At 44.9% G+C, this 19097-nt stretch overlaps 1 protein-coding gene across 1 annotated transcript in view; it reads left to right on the top strand.

Annotated features, from left to right (window-relative positions):
* The window catches only part of LOC144755450 (AMP deaminase 1-like), a 2827830-nt gene that overhangs the window by 2787042 nt on the left and 21691 nt on the right, over nucleotides 1-19097 (top strand). The gene's annotated exons all lie outside the window — the stretch shown is intronic.

Genomic DNA, 19097 nt, shown 5'->3' on the forward strand with positions numbered 1-19097 from the left:
GTCGGCGTGGGTGGGCGGGGATGGACCAGCGGGAATTATGGGACTTGTAGTCCCCCCCTCTCAGCGGCCGCTTGGTGGAACTGGCGGCGGCGGGGGGGAACAGTTGACCAAGACCCAGCGCGCTCTCAGCGCGAAGCAAGAGGCAGAGGACTCCCGTCCGACAGCAAAGAAATGCCCCAGCAGGTCTCAGGCGTCAGCAACCACTCTCACAAGCAACCCTTCATTCTGTTGTATTCTGGCCAGCAAATGGCTCCATTACTAAAGAGAAGAGCAATAGAGAGAAGGGTCATCCCTGTCTAGTCCCTCTTATTATCTGTATCTGTTTGCCAGTTTTAATGCACGTTGTATGCTTCTTATACAGGATAGCAACCCATGTGAGGACTGCATCAACAAATCCTACATTTTTCTGGACCTGGAAAAAATAACTCCAGTGAAGCAAGTCAAATGCCTTTCCATGCCAATGGATATGACAGCAGCATCAGCATTATTTGCAGTGCTTGATCTAAAACATTGAAGAGTCTATACTTTGGAACAAAGCCATCTGGTCTGTGTGATAAGGTGTGGGGAAACTGTCTGCACCCTATTAGAAAGGATCTTACCTGCTAAAATCATGTTGTCCAAATTCAGTATGGACAGGTGTAGTAAGTAGGAAGACATGTCCAAGTGAACCTTACCCCTTTTCTGATGCATCGCAATGATTTTCTTTGGTTGTGGGAGGGAACATGCCTGCGCCATGGGCCACCAGCTACATCTGAAGCAAATGAGGTGCCAATATTGATGGTAGGTACTACATAATTCCAATGGTAGACCGTAACTACCAGGAATCTTGCCAGTAGCCAGGTGATCCAATGCTGCATTAATCGTGACTAATGAGGACGGACCTTCTAAGGTGGTGGATTCAACCTGGTCTAAATTAAGGAGGACAGCACATTGTATGTATCTCCCCGGTTATTCATGGGCAAGGGTCATATCTAAGATTTAAATTTTTGCATATTAGGAAGCAAACTCTTAAATTGATAGCCACCTGAGAACTCAGAATGTGTCCCCAAGGGTGTCTAATTGCTGTTACTGGCGCATAGGCTGTCCTCGATTGAGACATACTGTCTAACAATGTACCTGATTTATTTCCCTCAGAGTGTACTATGGCATTATATTCCTTATAGTCACGGGAACTCAGTACTGCATGGGTCTGAGAGCAGGCACCGTAAAATGTTGTCATCTGAACGGTAGTCAACAAAGTCATTTTCCAGTTGTCGTGATTTTGTCCCTAGAGATTGCAGATACATGTGATGTGTTTTACCAACACCTGTGGATATATTCTTACCAGTGACCTGATACTATTACTGACCTTGCAGGCTGCCCACTCTGTGATCTTGTCATGAATGGTGCCTGCATTTACATCTAAGAAGGTGGTGATTGCCTTGGTAATAGCCTATAGATGGCTATGTGCCTGGCTGAGGATTGAAAACGGCAAATGAGTATGGATGTGGGGTGTGTACCTCTCTGCAGCATCAGTAACAGTGAGTTGTGGTCAGATAAGGACAAGATATTCAATACCATAAACCAAATCGGGTAAAAAAAAGGGTACCACACATGACGCCAAAAGAACACTGTGTCCAGCAAAAGTTGCCCCTCCGCTCTCACCACATGCCAGAGCTCTCACAACATAAGTAGCAAAAGAGAATAGTAACACTAAATAATAACCCATTATAAGTTCCCCTCCCAGGGCCAGGTGTAGAACTACCATGTTCCTCGAGTCTATTAATGCGCAAGGCATGTCTGAGTGTACGTGGGTTGGCTGATGCAGTTGTCAGGGTCAGTCTCAGAACCAATCTGTGTGCTGAGAGGAGGCATCTAAGGTATAATCAATTTCTATGTCACACTAGACAAATGGGGAGGAGAAGAGGGGTAGGAGCAAAGTGTAGAGGCTACCTTCGTGATGGAGGGCCATAGTGGAGACAAGCTGAGTGTTTGCAATTCACCCAAAGCTCAGAAGAAAGGACCGCCTCCCACTCAGCCCTTATTATGTGGGATACATTATGAATGTGGGGGTTTCCAGCTAGAGGAACAATAAACGTAAGACCCACAGAGTGAGATTATGAGATGACATTGTAAGAAGTAATCCTTCGGGACATATGTGGGGTTGGATCCAAATAGGGATCCTGCAGGGTCCGACTCGCCACCCAAATCTGAGATGTAGAGCAGATGGTCTGTGAGACTTGGCTGGAGGGCTGTGACAGCAGCTATTACAACATCTCAGAATTCCTTGACCTGCTGTCGAGTATTTTCAATGCGTTGTTGGGTAGTGCCTGGGAGTTATGATCTCTTCTGACATTGTTCCTCCTCTACTGTTCTTTTCAATTGCTGGATGCAGGAGGGTGCCCTGTCTGGTCAAACTGTTCAGCCCAATCCCAAGCTACCTCAGGGGTTGTGAAGAACCAGGATGTTTGGTTTTAAAAAAATATTTGTATTGGTGCTTGATTTGACAGTCATATATGCCATATTTTATTAACAATTAGCAATTAAACGGAAAAGCATACAAAAATACAAAAAAGAAAAAGGAAAGTAAGAAGATCATGCACAATTTTATTTTGTTTATTCACCCCGCTACCACCCCAAAATCTAATCCTCCCGTCCCACCCACCAGGAGTTGGACACGCGCAATTATCTTTAGTTTTTAGATAAAAAGTTAGAGATGAGATGGACAATTGGAGTTTACATATACTTCTCGAGCCATTTAGTCAACAGTGCCCCCCTTTTAAGACCTTTAGATCGAGATCGCGATCCTCTTTTTTCATATATAGCCTTTTCAAAATGATAATTTGCCAGTAGACGAGATAGCCATTGGTGAAATCCAGGGGGTTGGATCCAGCCATGCCAAAGCCAGACATAAACGAAATATCACCGTGCCTATAAACACAAGTTTTTCTCCTGGCTTCCCTTGCAGTTCCTGGTCCACCCCAAGTCCAATCAAGGAAGGGGAAAGAAGGTATTCAACCCCTAACACCTCCTTAAAAAATGTAAATCTCTTGTTTTAGACTGTTTAGTGCACCGCAGGAGGCAAACACGTGACTTAGATCCGCCTTGTAAAATGTACACTGAGGGCTTAAAGTTCCTCTCCCTATCCTCCATTTAGCAATCTTTTTGGGGTGTAGTAAAGTGAAAAACAGGATTTTGTAATACTGAGCCTGAAGCCGGGCCAGAATTTAAAAAAATTGTGCTAACTCAACTGAGTGGAAAAATAGACCTTCCGGAATTCCTACATCTCCTTTCCATTTTAAGGCTTGTGCCTCCAAGTCATCCAGCATTAATGAATTGAAGAGAGTATACACAGCTCCAATAGATAATGGGCCGTTCTTTCTCAGGTTATCTATGATATGATTATTGATAATGGACCACCAACTTTCTTACTAAGACAATCCAGAATTTGAAGATACTTGTAAAAATCCCTCCGCTCTTTGAGATTTTCAAAAAAGACTATATATCAAATAGGGAATAAAAATTGCAGAGCTTGGACAGACCCGTATCTTGCCGTTTTTTAATAATAGAATCTTTAAAAATTTCTGGCAGGTTGGGGTTATTAAAAATCGGTGTATAAAAATTCAGGCGGGCTACACCTAACTATTTGCGAACTGATATCATAATTCTATGCCATCCAATCAAAGTTTCAAAACAAACCTTCCTATAGTGGCTGTCATTCAGGAATCTCCAGACCCATCCCCATGCATCTTTGCCCATTATAAGTTCTATAGGTATAGGTATTACTTCTAAAGGATTATCTATTGGCTTATCATGAATAAAAGTTAAATTAAATAATAAAGTGGTAACCGAATAATATAGTCTTATATTTGGTAAAGCCAGTCCACCCCTTTCTCTTGGTAAAAATAGATCTTCATATGCTCTTCTGGCCTTTCCATATGCCCAGATAAAACGAGAAAATAAATCTTCAATTCTCTTCAAACAATTGGTAATAAATTCTAACGGGATTGCCCTTAAAAAATACAAAAACGTAGGGAAAAAAAGCATTTTAATTTATTTTTTATCTGCCAATTATCGACAGGTGTAGATTATGCAATCTTACTAGTTCAATTTTAGGTTTAGCAATCAAAGGATCTATATTACCATCAACAATGTTTTCTACGTTAGCCATAATATCATCATCATCATCATCATAAATTTTTATTTCTGTAATTTTTGTCACCATAAAAGATACATACAATTCAATGCATAATATTAAAAGAATAAAACGTTAAAAACATCAGAATCCATCCGGTTACATAAAAATTTTCCAAAAATACAGAGTTTCAGATTTTATGGTACAGTCAATCAGTAATCAATGACCAGCCTTAAGGCACTGTCTCCTCAGAGACCACATTGCACCTAAGTATTTAGCCACAGCAAAGACAATGTAATCAGTCAAATCTGTTTTCAATACTCTGAACGCGGCCAAGCACTCCGCAAACCCCAAGCTCCTACAAATGGGCACAATCCATTTCCTGCGGGAAGCATTATAGGCCGGACAGAAAAAGATTATGTGGAGCTCTGATTCATTGGCCACTCTACAAGCCAGGCATAAACTGGTTGCTGAATCACTCCACTTACTAGTTAGTGCTCGCAGTGGAAGGGTCCCATGCCTCCACTGCAAGTAGAGTTTCCTAAGTAGAGCAGGATATATTTTATCCAGGGCTGGTTCAAAACTGTATTTATCCTTAATACATAAAAATGACTCCGTAAGTGTTCCCAGAGTGCCGCTAGTTTACTGTCACGATAGACCTTTGCCAGTCTCTTTTTGGGAATTAGTGGGCATGTGGTTGAGGGATCAGACCAGAGTGTCGGTAGGCCTAGGCCCACCAACTCAGTTTTAATAAATTTAAACCATTTGATTTTCCCAGCATTAGGCATGGCTAGGACCTCTTGTAGACCCTGCTTATAGCTGATCAGTTCCGGGACTGCCCACATCCTTCGCCAATAAACCAAGGGACGCAGTGCCAGTTCTTCACTTAGAGGTCGCAGCCCTAGGTCTAACCTTAGTGGAACAAGGGGTATACTGGACGGAAGTCGGACCACCTGCCTAATGAACTTGTTCTCCTCTCTCACCAATTCTGGGGAAGCTACGTGACCCCATAGCTCACAACCATACATGGCAGCCCCCCTTGCCTGTGCCTTGTAAATCTGGAGTGGTGGGCCGACGGGTTTAATGGATGACCTATTATTTCCCATGAGCCTCAAAACCCCTCCCGCATACTGGGCCAATTTAAGTTGTGCTTTCTGTTGATGTGTGGACCAGGTCATATTGTCATTTATCATGACACCAAGATACTCAAAGGTGTGCACCCTTTTAAGTCTGCTCTGGCCAATAGTGGGTGTGAATCGTAACTTTTGTGGGGGATTAAAGACCATAAATTTGGTCTTTAAGGTGTTGATTTCTAAACCATGTTCCCCACAAAAATCCACAAAACCGTTTAGAACGCGCTGTATCCCCATTGGGGACTTTGAGAGCAGCAGGGTGTCGTTGGCGAACATAATCGCTGGCACCCTGCTGCCTGCCAACTTGGGAGCGTCTGAATTGACAACCCCATTGAGGTGAGCGATTACCCAGTTGACATAGAGGCAGAACAGGGTCGGTGCAAGCACACAACCCTGCCTTACCCCCCTGTCAACGGGGAATCGGTTTGACAGCGCCCCCTCCTTACCACACCTCACCTGGGCAAAGTTGGCAGTATGGAGACGGATAATCATCTCCAACAGGCCCGCAGGGACCCCCAGTTTGGCCAGCACCTCCCAGAGTTTTCTGCGTGGGACCAGGTCGAAGGCCGCCCTCAGGTCCACGAATACAGTGTAGAGGCTGCCACCCTCCAGCTGTACCGTTTTCCAAAAGATGAGGGCAAGCCGAAAGACCTGGTCTGTGGTGGAGATCTTCTTCCTAAATCCCGCCTGGAATGGACTCAGAATATCGTAAACCGACATCCATTCCGACAAACGATCCAGGAGTAGCCTAGTAAAGAGTTTCTGGTAAACATCTATCAGGCTTATTGGCCTATAGTTGGCTGGGAGCAGAGGCGAGCCCCTCTTGAATATAGGGACTATCTCTGCCCCCAGCCAAGTTGGGGGGATCGTCATGCCGTTCAGGATTGCGTTGAACAGCACCATCAAATACGGGGCCCAGATCTTAACTTCATGCCTATAAAGGTCGCCTGGAAGCTTGTCCAGGCCCGGCGCCTTTTCAGCCGCCAGGCCCAAAATTGCCATATTAAGTTCTCCCAGGGTAAACCCATCCATCTGGGATAGCCTTTCGGCGGGTTGGACCATTGCTGGTTCATGTGGGTTCCCCAATTGACCCTGGTCGGGCGCACTATATAAGGATTTAAAGTGGTCCTCCCACACAGTTGCAGCAATATTTGCATTTACTGCCGCTATCGGTTCAGCTGAACCGTGCTTGACGATCTGCCAGAATTTACGGGCGTCTTGCAATACTAAGGCAGCCCACATTTCCGACCAATTCTCCTGGTCCTATTCTATTTTGGCATTGGAGATGATAGACTTATAGGCCATCCGCTTAGCCCTGATCTTACTGGGAGTTTCCCGAATTTTAAGAGACTCCAGGAGATCAGCCTTTGCTCTTCTACAAGAAGCATTGAACCATGAGGCTCTTCTCCCCTTGGCCTTTTTCGTCCTGGCCACCGGGTGAAATACTTCTGCTAGGTTGGTACAGAGCTCGGAATGAATATCCCCAAGCACACTGAACTTATCAGGAGTGGGTGACTGAGGGAAGAGATCCCCAACTTTTTCAAGGGCAGGGACTACTGCCTCGTATAGCTTCTGAATATTTTATGGGTTTTGCACTAGTAATGGCCATCTGATTCTACGTCTGTTACTAGTAGCAACTAGACCCTCCGGAAATGCTAAGTTTTTATCTGTGCTTGCTGTTGGCATACCCTGGAAAGCGAATCTCAATGACAATACATTATGGTCACTGTCAGTCCTTCTTATTATTGTAAAGTCCCTGACTTTGGGCCAGTCCTTTGTCGGCACCAGGATATAATCTATCCGTGATTCATACCCTGGTCTATTGAAGGTGGGCTGGGGTGGGATGTCTCCCTTAGCCCCCCCGTTACAGGCCCTCAACGAGTGGGATAAGGTGAAAGATATTATTTGAGTGGCTAAATGTGACCATGATTTTACAGGTGGACCAGACAAGATGGGTATCTCCCAAAGATCATCCTCTTCGTTGGTTACCCCTTCCAGATGATCCGGGAGGGGCTCATACTGAGTGTTAAAGTCCCCCCCGATCACAAGTGATGGACAGAGGGTGGTGCAGTCAATGAACACAGACAAATCCTCGATAGTTCCCGAAGTGCCCGTAATGCCAACCGGTCTAGAGTATACATTTATTAATGCTACTTTCACACCCGATGCCCACTCTAGGACAACACACTGAAAGTCCGGTGAGTTGGTTTCGAGGTTTCTCACCCTACATCCTAGGTGAGAAGCTACCCAAATTGACAGACCGCCGGACGGTCGACCCTTCCCGCCCCATTTTGCCGCAATCTCAAAGGTAGCATACCCTGTACGGGAGTGTTGTTCTCTAGCCCACGTTTCCTGGAACAGACATATGTCGTATTCCTCAATAAATTCCACCCATTCTGAGGAATCTAATTTATTAGCCAACCCAGCCACGTTCCAGGAAAGTATCGAAAGTGTTCTGGGTCCCCCCACCTCCTCGGTAGAACTAAAAACCAATGGACACCTGCTTAACCTACACTGACTGTAGTTGGAAGAGGACAAAGCCTCTAATACCGGTGAACAGGTTGCATTAAGCACCTCAGGGAGGGCATTATCCTCGTTAATATGGCCATCTAGGCCTGGGTTGGTGATATCATCTTCTTCTTTTGTATACTCATTGGGTGTGCCCCCCTCGGGATGATCAACGGCCTGCTCCTCTATATGCTTAATCTCACCCGTGATTTGTTTGCCATCTCCAGGGAAATATGGTGATGGTGTTAGGGCCGAGCGTGGCGGGGAAGAATGTGAATATAATGAAACAGAAGCAGAACAAAGTGAGGGGTAGGACAAAAAGCTGTGTAAGACTACCGGAAACAAAATATCAATTGCCCTATGGTGAAGTCAGTCCACATCCTCAAGGCACCCAAACCTGTTGTAAGTTGGAGCCCCATTCCACCCTCCATATGTGTCTTGCCAGTAATTGCATGACCCTCCCTGCCCATGGTTTCGTACCAGCATCGTGTTCCAATTCCAGTTTCCCCCCCGATTGGGAGTGAAGGCGCGGGGGATAAAAGTAAGTTAATGGTCTAGTTGCTATAGACGAATTAACTCCGTGGTCGCTCCATGAATGAATGAAGTGTGCAGTGTTGGGATCTTCGAATGAGACGATAACACAATCACCTGAGATGGATTTGTGCGAGGTGCCTATCCAGGGGACCCGTCGCACCATAAGAATTTTGCTTCTCAGGTGATTGGGTAATGGCCTATTCACATTGAGCCAGTGGGTGACCTTATTTTTTAAAGACCCAAAGTCCTCCTGCTGTTGATGTGGAATTTCTGGCACCCCCTTAAGGACTACTACATACGTTCTTACATCTGGGGGAAGATCAACATAACCCCTATAATGGTTTTTAGGAAATCTTTGTCTCGGTGGGATAGAGTAGTAAGTGTCACGGTCTTTAGCCCTCGGGGCAGCCACTACTTTCGGAGCCGGGAGAGATGGAACCGGCAACTTATTTGCACTTCCCGCTACTCTGTTGACGTTGGTACTTACAGGAACCTTATACCGGGGTTTTGGGACGGGTTTAGTCACCGGAGGTACTGGTGGAATGTCAGCGACTACTGAAGGAGTGTGGGTCACAACAGGTAGGCTAGTTGGTTTATTGCCAGGTATAGTCAAGGTGGCAAGATTTAGAATACTTTTTTCAGTCTCAAGGAGCTGGGTTTCTATTCGGGAAAGTCTGACTTCCAAAGGGGTAAGAAGTTTTTGCAACCTTAGCCTTTTTCCTAGAATAGGCAGTAGCGATGTTAGGCTTTCGTTTCTGGTTGGAACCCTTTAGGGAGTTAGGAGAGATTCTCGCACTCTTGGCCTTACAATTGGCAGTTGGTAATGTCTCCAAGGGTGGCCCCTCTACTCCTCCCACCCTGAACAGTGATGAACTAGGATTTGGGGGGGCAGCCTGTGGAGACCCGACCTTCTCCACTAGGGCTGGAGGAGATAAGACTGGTGGATGGTGAATAACTGCCTGCGTTAGATTTAATGCTTGTCGCATTGTGCGGTCTGGAGTTTTGGCAAAGGCAAAGTGACCCAGGGAGGATCTCTTAGCATTGGCCATCTCCTGGGACAGCCTTCTAGCTACATCCAGTTCAATAGAAACCCTATGCTGCATCTTACTGATCTCCATATCTATGGCAGTGTTGGTTCTAGTAAGAAAGTCATCAAGTGTTCCATTTTTCAACTACCCCTTTGCTGCCCTGCTTCTGTACTCACGAGTGGACATTGCACCTTGTCTTTGGCGTGCGCGACTAGAAAGTCAAATTAGAGCCAGGGAGTATAGCCCGGACCGGACTCTCTCATACTCGAACGGCCTCAAACAGCCCGCCCGCGCTTCCGTCCGCGCGCGTCCCGCGTTCGCCTCAGGAGGCTGGGCTAAATAGGAGGAGGGGGGCGGGAAGAGGCACCAGGTGCGTGGGATGTTGTTGCGCAAGCACCTCTGGTCCTCGCAGTCCCGCTCCCGGTAGCTAGGGCGTAGTCTCCTCTCGGCAAAGTAGTGACCGAGCACACGGGCTCCCAGGTCAGAGGGCAAGTTCAATTTGGAGCAAGTTTTCCAGGACAGGGAAGTCTTCTGCCACCACACGACTGCGAGCGGCTCCCGCGAAGCGGGGGCCGCGAGTTGTTTTAAAGGTCCCAGGGAGGAGGGGGCGGGAAGAGGCACCAGGTGCGCGGGATGTTGTTGCACAAGCACCTCTGGTCCTCGCAGTCCCGCTCCCGGTAGCTAGGGCGTAGTCTCCTCTCGGCAAAGTAGTGACCGAGCACACGGGCTCCCAGGTCAGAGGGCAAGTTCAATTTGGAGCAAGTTTTCCAGGACAGGGAAGTCTTCTGCCACCACACGACTGCGAGCGGCGCCCGCGAAGCGGGGGGCGCGAGTCGTTTTAAAGGTCCCAGGGAGGAGGGAGCGGGAAGAGGCACCAGGTGCGCGGGATGTTGTTGCGCAAGCACCTCTGGTCCTCGCAGTCCCACTCCCGGTAGCTAGGGCGTAGTCTCCTCTCGGCAAAGTAGTGACCGAGCACACGGGCTCCCAGGTCAGAGGGCAAGTTCAATTTGGAGCAAGTTTTCCAGGACAGGGAAGTCTTCTGCCACCACACGACTGCGAGCGGCACCATAATATCTACTTCAAGATATGTAGCCTGTCTAGTGTCATTACCCATACTAGCGTTATTGCAAATAATTTAAGTTTTAGTACTATTGAGGGAATAACCCGACAGCTGGCCAAATCTCGCCACCTCTGCCTCAATCTCGACTATAGCTGTTTCAGGATTAGGGGTTACTAGAGCAATATCGTCAGCATATGCCAACACTTTAGTTTCTCAGCCATGGAATACAATAGGGCTAATATTCATATTAGCTTCCAATTGTCATAGAAAGGGGTCTATATATAATGCAAATAAAAGCATCGAGCTTGGGCAACCCTCTCGGGTACCTCTGGTTATTTTAAATAAATCTGTGAGTACTCCATTTAAATACAGTCTTGCAGTGGGCTGGAAATAAAGCATCTTAAATGCCTGTATGAATCCCTTGTCAGGGTCTCCCATAAGAAAAACTAGTAGACACTGTCAAAGGCCTTTTCAGCATCCAGCAATATGAAAGCTGTTGGATCCCTAGAAATGTTGGCGGCATCAAGAAGTGAGATTACTCTTCTAACATGATCTGTATTGCAGCGTCCTGAAATTAATCCATGTTGTCTAGGTGAAACTACTTTGTGGATTACTAAAGCTAAACGAGTGGCAACAATTTTAGAATAGATCTTACTATCAGAATTTATCAAAATTATCGGGCGATAGGAGCCTGGTTCAATTTTAGTTTTTTCAGAAAAACTATTATTTTTGCTTGTGTCCAGGATTTAGGTGGTCTCCCCCTTAAATACATGCATAAATATTTGTTGCATACCATCGTTCAACTGGGTCAAAAATGTCTTATAGAATTCGAGGGGTAAACAATCTAGGCCTGTGGCTTTACCACTTGGGAGTCTATTGATACATAGTAAAATATCCACCCATTGGGGGAGTACCTCAAGTTGCTGCTGATCCTCTTGGGAAAATTGTTCCATTGGAATCTGATTAAGATATGTCTTAATATCTCCCAAGTGGGCAGATGTGACCTCTTGGTAATATAGATTAAACATCTTGCGAATTCCCTCTGGATCTGTGATTTTTCCTTGTGTAGGTTCAATGATTTCTACAATTATATTCTCTGCAGCTTTATGTCTAGCTCTAGTTGCAAGGTGATGCCCAACCTGCTCACTACACTCATACACTTCCTCCCTCCAAGCTGCTAATCTATCTGCAGCCCTTTTGGCTATTTTCTCCATAACAGACGACTTGGCTACCATCACTTTTGCAAGTGCATCTGCAGAGTTACCCCCATTTTGCAGCACTGTGACCAGATCTTCTTCAGCAGCAGCCACGCTACTCTGCATATCATTTAGCAGTCGACGTTTTTCCTTATTCAGGGATAGCAAAAAGCTAAGTGTCTCTCCCCGTATTCCGGCTTTCAGCGCATCCCACACTACCTCTACTCCTACACTCCCTATATCCTCTTTAAGAAATTGGGGAATCCACATCCTCATGTGTTCCCAGTATTCTTTATTAAAAAATAAAGATCGTTCGAAGCTCCATTAGTCATTCCCATATTTCTGGACACTACCCCTTTAAGTTCTCCTACTAGGCGATTGTGGTCAGCCACTATACGTGGGGCTTTCTCTATTGAGCAGGCATGAAGGATAGTATGGGGTGCATAAATAAAATCTAATCTTGCATGCTTATCATGTGGGAATGAGTAAAATGTAAAGCCAGGATCCAAGGAGTTCTGTCAATTCCAGATGTCAGTAAGTTCCTGTTCGCGACAAAGTGACCTCAAAGCTCTAAATACCTTTGGTTTCTGACCACTATAAATCAAGTCATTATCAAGAGTTATATTTTGATTGGTAGACAAGTTTATATTAAAATCTCCGCAGATTATGGGTAGTGGCCAAGCGGCCAATTCATTATTCATATGATCGAATACTGCAGGCTCATCTAAGGTGCTTCCATAGATAGTACATATAGTGAGTGGATCCCCATTATCTCTACGACATTCTGTGATTACCCACCTCCCATTCTGATCAGCTACTGTCCAGATAAATTGGACAGATCGCTTAGCCGTCAAAATTGCTACACCACATGTCCTTGAGTTTTTTGTCGTGGCCCCTACCACTGTGTACCCCAGTATTTCCATTAGGTGTATCTGAGCTCTTTCGATGTGGGTTTTCTGCATACAAATATCATCGGAATTGAGCAGCCGAAGCGCCGCAGCAGTATTTCGACGTTTTTAAGATGAAGTCATGAGGGCACACAGATGGTGTTGGAGGTCATGAGCCTGTGGCTGCTAGGCTTGAAGGTAGTTTGCTACCTTAGTTGCTGCTGGTCCGACTGAACCAAGATTAAATTGATGGCCATAGATTTGATATTTGATTCCAAGCAATCTTGAGTGTTGTTGATAGCAAGAAGCATGGTATCTAGCTATTTCGATGGGGTCCCATTAACTTCCGTAAGAGATTCCATTTGATATTCAAGTTGCAGATCAGCTGGCCGAAGTGCGCCTGGTTTGCCCCTCTGCACCCTCAAGGAGAATCAATATAGCCCAGGTGACACTGACAAATGATATACGTTGTGCCGAGGATAGCAATAGGATATGGTTGCCACCCATCTGTAATTAACATGGACTGTCCATACGAGGCCTAATGTCTGTTGTCCGTGATTGATGCTTTAACAGACAGCATTTCTCTGTAACATAAGCCTAAATGAGAAATGTTCATTCTGATGTTGAGATTCCCTGCACTGCATTGGAGAGGGCTATCCCCCAAATAGCTGTTGGCTTAAGGGGGAAGGCAGGTCCCCGTTACCCCCTGGTAGACCAGCATCCAAGATGGCGGGTGATTTGGAGGAGGCGCCATGTAAAACTCATTCATGACCATCCCCTGTGAGTGTGGTGGAGACACTTTGAGCTATTCTCTGGCAACACCATCGGGAATGTGCATTGAGATAACCGACTAAGCCCGTCCTAGTGTCACTCTATGCGGAGGACATCACGCTCTATGTCAGTGGCTCCCAGGAAAATCTCAATATGATCCTACAAGAATTTGTTCGTTTGGGAGAATTCTCTGGCATCACAATCAATTGGGAGAAATGTCAGATTTTTCCTCTCACTCCTAACAACCCACCCCTTCACTCAGACTACCCACTCAGCTAATGTGCATCACAACTTAAATATTTGGGCATAGTTATCACTACAAGGAGGGTGGAACTACTGACAGCAAACTACGAAGGGGTTCTAGATTCCATAACCAATTCTATTACACGATGGATTGCTATGCCCCTCTCCATGGCAGGGTGTATAGCACTAATGAAAATGGTAATCCTGCGGCAGCTGCTGTACCTATTCATAAATATCCCTAATGCCACGGGGGTCCATAACTCAGGACCCTGAGAGCACAGTTAACCATATTTGCCTGGGGGGGTAAGCAGCCCAGAATCCTGTGGAACACTCACCTTACCTTTCCCTAAAGGGGGCTTTGAAGCACTGTATCCAGAACTTTATTTATTGAGTGCACAGGCACATAACGTGCTGAATTGGTATCACCCTTCATGCCACACCTCGGGGTGGAACGGAGATACATGTCTGCCACACCACTAACTGGTTTTCCTGGAGTTGACTGGGAGAAGGCTGGGGACAGGGATTCTACTGCAGCCTGCACAAACACAGCATGGAAGAACATCGCACAGCGATTGCAACCCCCTATGGTATATTCCTCTGCGTTACCAATCGACTATCAGTACAACCTCCCTGTAACCCACGAATGAATTTGTCGCGGCATGCTGTGCCGCTACACTAAACGCACATGAGGGGATGTGTAAGTCATAGGAAGGTTCTGCGACAGGGAGTAGTTCTTTGGAGAACATACCCCCTCACCTATGGAGATATTCCTGTACATAGGTTGAGTCAGGATGTCAGAGTAGCCATTCCGGACTTCCTGAAGAAGCCGCCTACATTAACCCCATTGCACAATATGCTTCAAGCCGCCGCCCTTCACATGCAGTGGCCCAATTGTACCAGAGCACACTCACTGCACAGGAACAGCCCAAAGACGGGTCAAGGGACGGCTGGGAAACAGAACTAGGCTTCCCACTGGAGGATGCACAGTGGACATACTGATGACAGCACACTGGAAAGAAAACAAGCAAGCAGCAAGTTGTGGATTATTAATTTTTAGTATCTTCACAGGATGTATTGCACCCCAGCATGGCTGCATAGGTATGGACTGAGGCCCACTGATCGTTTCAAAATATGTGGGGCAGAGGGAGCCCACTTCCTCCATCTGGCCTAGTCCTGCAGACTAATTTCCAAATACTGGGTGGAGGTTGTGAAAGCCATACCCCAAATGGAGGGGGCACAGGTATGCCTTTCCCCACTCAATGCATTGCTTGTCTACAAGGAACATGTAACAGCATCTGTCAGATGATTTGTGGCCCTTGAATTGCTGCTGGCCAAACGAAGAGTAGCGTGTAGATGGGTCAAGGAAGGGCCCTGAAATTCAAAGAATGGGTGCCGGATGTGGTATACTGCCAGGAACAATTAACAACATACTAGGAATTATTGACCATAAGTTCCAGACCTCAAGACATATGAGAGCCCCTAAAGACATACTTGTTGCATACCCCACAAGTAGCAGACACTGGACAGGACTCTCACATACCACATCCTGACAATGCTACCTAATTACTATCCGATGAGGCATCCCCTATGTGGGAACAGAACTCTCCAACTAACTGTCATGCCACCTGGATGTAAAATGCTAGAGTATACTGTAACTGTTGTGAAGAAGTTAGACTGCTCTCTTTATTGCACTTGCACTATGAATAAGGCTTTGTGTTTGTATCACTGAACAGACAGAGCTGTGTATATGATGTCTGCATGTTATACAAAATTCCAATCAAAATTAAAAAGAAATGCAATTGTGTGCAATTGGTTAATCTGCAAATGTAAAAACTGCTTAAAAGCCAGTATTTGCTTTACATTTTGAGCCACTTGAAGCTTCGTGATGACAAAGATATTTTCTTCTTGAGAGGTACTGTAACCGTGTTCCAAACTGGGCTTTGGTGTGTGTGCTTTTATGGGTAGTTGGAAAAATGTTTGCGCTAGGTTAATCTGTGCACTACTACCATATATTCTACTGTATGTAATGTAAGTTTAAAATAATGACTTACACATTCACAATGCTTTCAGGGACCTCCTAGCACTAAAAATACACACATCACTTTTCCCTGCTGCACCAACCAAGAATAAATGATATGGGTTTCTGATTGTACACACAGACATCTGCAGTGAACACACTAATCAACAAAGGTGTTGTAATAATGCATTTCCCAATAACTAATTTAACTTTAATTTCAAATTCAAAAGCTTTATTACGACAATTAAGTCTTATAGCACATACATATAACAGAACAAGTGCTTTAAAAACCATGAATTACAAAGCATTAAAATATGCAGTATAAATATAATAAAAGGAGGACAGGGCATTTAATCCATTAGATTAAAAGGTATTTAAAAGAATCAGAATGTAATACAAAGGTAATTAATTGAAACTGTTATTGTAATCAGGGGAGATTAGGTGTTACTCAGCTTTGGATTCCACCAATGTGGCGCATACGTATACACATTTCGGTGGTTAAGGACTGTTTGTTTCCACCTTTTTCAAGACCTTTCTTGTAGTCTGTCGTGACTCGGGGTCTGGTATATCACCCCTTGGGTTGGTATGGCGATTGCTCGGTGTCTGCGTTTAATGTTCCTATTCAGAGTTAGTCCAGAGTATAGGTACTGTCAAATGAAAACCCTGTAGTTATTTGTCGAGGTAACAGGGGGTGGAGTGCTGGAATGCACATCCAATATTTGTTGATATCGTTTTGTAGGTTTCAGTATAAAAGGAGTTGTTGCCCTGCATTTGCAGAGGCTTGCCTAGTATGTCACCGCTGTATGGTTCATGGACCGGAATAAATCGATAATAATGGGCTGTGACCTATGATACAGGAAAGTCGGGTAATCTCTCCTGGATAGCGCTGAATATGCAAATAGGATGCCAAAACTGCTTCCAGGTCCTCAAGCCTCCGGTATGTAATTGGTCCCGCGTAGGCTGGGGTTCCGTTACGAATGTGTGACATTCGTAACGGAACCCCAGCCTATGCGAACCAATTACATACCGGAGGCTTGAGGTTGTTCCAGGTCTTGGTGGCGAGGTAGGAGAAGGATCTTCCTCCGGCTCTGGTCATGTGGATACATGGACGGTGGCCAGGGCCAGTTGGGTGGAGCGAAGGTGTCTGGGGGTACGTGGAATGAGAAGCGATTCTTTAGATATGATGGTTCTGTGTCCAAGAGAGCTTTGTAGGCATGTGAGAGATGCTTGAAGGTTATTATTTTATTGACTGGGAGCCAGTGTAGTTCTCATAGGTGTTTGGTGATGTGGCTGCGGCGGGGGATGTTGAGGACGAGTCTGGCTGCGGCATTTTGAACATTCTGCAGTTTCCCAAGACGTTCCTGGGTGACATCGGAGTTGAGTGCTATTCAGGATACTATTCATATGACAAAATTGTACAAACACTGTTCTCTATTGTTAAAGGGGATTGAGAAGATGAAATTATTCTAGTCAGTGACTAAATTGTACTATGTGTGACCAAGAAGCCTCAGTCCCAATTCCAGATTCTTTGCATGATTACATTGTGTGCTCTAAGTCAAATCAATTTACTTCATGTGTCTAATTTACTTGATAGTGAAATGTTAAAGCATTTTCAAGTGATTCAGTTCAAGATGGATTCTGTACAAAAAAATTAATTTGCATATGTTTTAAAAGCCTGTAATGTTCCACCTCCATAACAATAACATTGGTATGATTCACTTTGTTGGTGTTGTCAAGAGGGAAGGTTAATGAATGTTTTGAAAGTCATATTTTAGAAACTTTCACTTCCAATAAATGTAAATGCAATGTGGGTCAAAGGTACCATATTGAAACATTACCATATGTTAAAGAAATACTTCTTACATTTTAAAATCTTTATAATTTTCTAACATTCCGTTTTTATATTATTTACATCCCAAATAATTTTGAAGATTATGCATGTTCTTTGGCACGGCAAGATGACTCAGATGACTGGTAAGGCTTTGGCTTGACTGCAGAGCCATATTAAGACATGGACAGATTAGGCAATGACCCAGGGCACAGCCTTCCAAGGGGTCTGCCTTCTTCTTGCCTTCCACAAGCTTGACCAATGGACCGTTGCACATGCTGAATTTACCAGGGTCGGTGGGTACTATTTGTTCAACCACCAGCCTTTCTGCTGTTTCTAGCCTCTCCAATGAGACTACTCTTTAGGTATGCAATACTTTCCAATAGTCATGGCAAACCCATCTTGTCGGATTTTCTTTTTTTTTTAAAAACATTTTTATTCAAGATTTTTACAGCATTTATTCCCCTCCACCCCCCCCCCCCGGCACAGGACATTTTAACACATATGCAGATGTTGGACATAATATATGCATATATGCATACAGTTGCTGTATACTGCCGCAAAGAGAGAATGTGAAAAAGCCAACACGAGCTACCAAGACTACAAGGACTACACAAGCAGAAATAACAAAAAAGCTTGAAAGAAGAAAAAAAAGAGTAAAGACAGAACACAATACAATCCCAAAAACCCCACATTGGCCCTTACCCTAAGCCTATGACCTCTCAGTCCTATCCTTCCACTCGACAATCGAGTTCCATATACGCAAACCTAATTCTCTTCCCTTTTTCCCCTTTCTAGCATATATCGCTTTTTCCAAATTATGAATGTGTAACAACCTTGCCATCCATTGCTGCATAGTGGGTGGAAGTCTGTCTGCAGAGGCGATACATAAACGAAGCACCGCCATAGCCACAAACAAGAAATATTCATATTGCGGTTGTATTATGCCCTGCCCCACCCCTAATAAAATCACATCCGGCGTTAGCTTTATTTTACAGTTCAGAGATCTGTCAAAGAAGACTTCGATAGCTCCTATCAAGGGGAACAGGTTCGGGCACTCAGTAAATATGTGTGTTCTATCTCCTTCTGTACGATCACACCGTGGACATGTAATCCCCTGCGCACCCCCCCACTGTGCAATTCTAGCTGGTGTATAATATAGCTTGTAGAGGGTTTTATAGTGTTGAGCTTGTAGAGCTGCTGAACAGAGAGCCTCCTGACCTAACTATAATGACTTTCCAAACACCCCCTGTGATATCCCTAATTTATTCATCCATTTTAATTCAAACTTTCCTAAGTCATCCTCTCTATTCACTATGAGTTCTGCATACAGTCTTTTAATCTTATACCCGTGTCCCCCCTCAACAATTCGTAATTTTGCATTATCCTCAAACCCTCACGATCCTCCTCTCTTACTAGCTATGAAACTTCTCGTCTGCAATTACTTGAAGAAGCTCCTTGAACAAATACCAAATTTCCGTTGTATTTCCGAGAATTGGCGCACGCCTGTCACTCCTATCAAGTCTCCAATTTTTTTCACTCCAAGTCGACTCCATTCCTTAAATGTTGAATCCGCAAAAATCTCTTGCGGTATTGTAGGATTATTACATAGTCTAGTGCATGCATTAAATCTTCCCAGGCCAAAACTTTTTTTAAACGCCTTCCAGACCCGATATGCCGCTTCCATTGTTTTAAATCTGGTTCTCTTAAAATAGCTTGGTTACGTAGTATAATCTCAGATCTGGTAGCGCCCATCCCCCCCTATCCCTTGGTAGTGA

This window comes from Lissotriton helveticus, chromosome 5_1, assembly GCF_964261635.1.
Source record: "Lissotriton helveticus chromosome 5_1, aLisHel1.1, whole genome shotgun sequence".
NCBI classification, from domain to species: domain Eukaryota; kingdom Metazoa; phylum Chordata; class Amphibia; order Caudata; family Salamandridae; genus Lissotriton; species Lissotriton helveticus.